Source organism: Echinops telfairi, unplaced genomic scaffold (assembly GCF_000313985.2).
Source record: "Echinops telfairi isolate 266 unplaced genomic scaffold, ASM31398v2 ScPeMD7_7469;HRSCAF=8507_0, whole genome shotgun sequence".
NCBI lineage: Eukaryota > Metazoa > Chordata > Mammalia > Afrosoricida > Tenrecidae > Echinops > Echinops telfairi.
The window spans coordinates 71,601,736-71,604,085 of record NW_022111372.1 but is presented as its reverse complement, the minus strand read 5'-3'; positions in this window follow the sequence as shown (position 1 = coordinate 71,604,085).

Here is a 2,350-nt window from a genome sequence, read left to right as displayed (position 1 = left end):
TCAGAGTAGGTGTATGTCTCAGGCAACTTTAGCTACATGGACGGGCAAGCCGTTCTTCCCTGACTAGTCTTTCTCTGCGGAGCAGTGGTACCACTGCTCCCCACGGCAACCTGGGAGTTCTGAAAACTTGATGATGGGCTGATGGGATCATCGCCATGAGGATCCTCATTGAAGGCATCCAGGAAGGGGGTAGCGAGCCCAGGTAATATTGAGGCGTGTGAAGGAAGAATTAGAAAGAGTCAGAAAGACGGGCACTTGAAAGTGAAAACTGCCTAGAGTGCTATGATGGCTCCGTCTTGGAAACAAGGAGAGGAAGGTGGGCCGAGGAGGAGGCTAGTGTTTAACAACCCCTTCACAACTGGCAACAGAGGAAGAGAGACCGGAGCCACAGACTAAGTTAACATTCTGCGCTTTATCATCATTTGGTTTTTATAAAAAGTCCCAAAACGGAGGAAGGGGTTGTCCCTCAATAAGGAGTTCTGTTCTGAAGTAGAAGAAGAGCTGGCTGAAACAGAGATGAAGTTGATGGGTCCCTTCCCCAAACCGTCCCCATCAGTATCCCATGATGCTGGAAATCCCCAGGGCTAGGATTTCTTTCCTTTTGGCTAGACTTATTCAGCTCATTTAATAATATAGTAGTAATATATTGATGTAATAATGGTGAAAGTAATGTGATATAGAAATGTAATCTATAACTCGCTGCCATCCTGTTGATTCTGACGCACAGCGGCTGCAGGGCAGCCTTCTGAAGTGGCAGAGGGCTTCTTCAATGTCGTAGACAATGTATTCTATATGGTAGAAGAAGACCTGGCAGTGTAGTGGTTCAAGTGTTGGGCTGCTAACTAGTCCAAACGGAGCAGTTCCTCAGCAGAAAGAGGCCCCTTTCTACGCCTGTCAAAAGGTCCAGTAGTGGAAACCCATGGGATCAGTTATGTCCTGTCCTCTAGGGTCTCCCTGGTTCAGAACCGACTCCAGGGCAGTGAGCTTGTTTTGTACACATGACAGGTATATAAAACCTCACTGCCATCTAGTTGATGTTGACTCATGGCATCGCATAAGACAGGGTAGAACTGCCCCTGAGTTCTCAGAGCTGTAACTCTTTATAGGAGTAGAAGGTCTCATCTTTCTCCCATGGAATTGCTTATGGGTCTGCACTGCTGACCTTGTGATGAGCAGTCCAATGTGTAACCTCTGTGCATGTACAGATTAGTAATATCATTGTGATGTAGTCAATTAATATAGCCATTCTAGTCATAACTCTTTATGTGACATATGAAATGATGGCCTCTATGTCTGAGGCTATTATTCCATTTTGGAGAACGCTCTGCTATGCTAATGGTCAGAATTAAGGTGGAATTAAGTTTCAACCTTAGGGGAGAGTGTGAACCAAGGGATGTCCTTTGTTTCCTGGAGGGCACAGTCTGCTAACAGACAAAAGCTACACCTTAAAGCCATTCTTCTGTGTATACAAGTCATCTCAGAAGCAGAAAGAAACCCCAGGACCATTGAAAGAACATGTTTACGATCTATGTCGGAAATGATAGAGTCTGAGACCAGAGACACAGCGATTGTGACATGGAGACCAGGAGACAGGGCAGAGGAGCAGTATGGAAATTATGAGACTGTGAAGCAGATCAGCTGGTGGACTTCCTGGCCCACTGTGGCAGTTACATAATCTCCTGTCAACTTGAATGAAGAGGTAAAGTCTAGCCTGTCAGTCAGGTGATAGCCCATGAAGCCTATGTGTGAGCATGGCCTTCTCCTGAGGATTCTAGGAGGCAGAACACACACACTCTCTGCTTCCTCTTTCCGTTGACAAGCCACATGGAGCTATGCTGATAGAGCCAAGCCTTGGAAGTAGAGGAGCCACATGGAGACCCACATCGGCATTGAGATGGTTCCACCACCACTGGATCCACAAGAATTTTCACCCACTGGCCTGTGATCTTCACTGCATGTGTAGTGTGAGTCTGAAGAGGAATTTATGGACTGGTATTGGACATATGGGCTAATGTCGGGCTTAAGGACTTGGTCTTGCATGGGAGAGGGGGAGGCAAGGGAAAGGATGTGGGTGTTAACAAACCCAGGGATAAGTGATCTAAAATTGATGGCGAGGAGGGTCTAGGAGGCCTGGTTGGGTTTGATCAAAGGCAATGTAACAGAGAGGAATTACTGAAACCCAAATGAAGGCTGAACATGATAGTGGGACAAGAGGAAAGTAAAAGGAAATAGGAGGAAGGAACTAGGAGGCAAAGGGCATTTTTAGAGGTCTAAATACAAGCATGTACAAATGTAAATACATTTATATATGAGGATGGTGAAATAGATCTATGTGCATATATTTATAGGT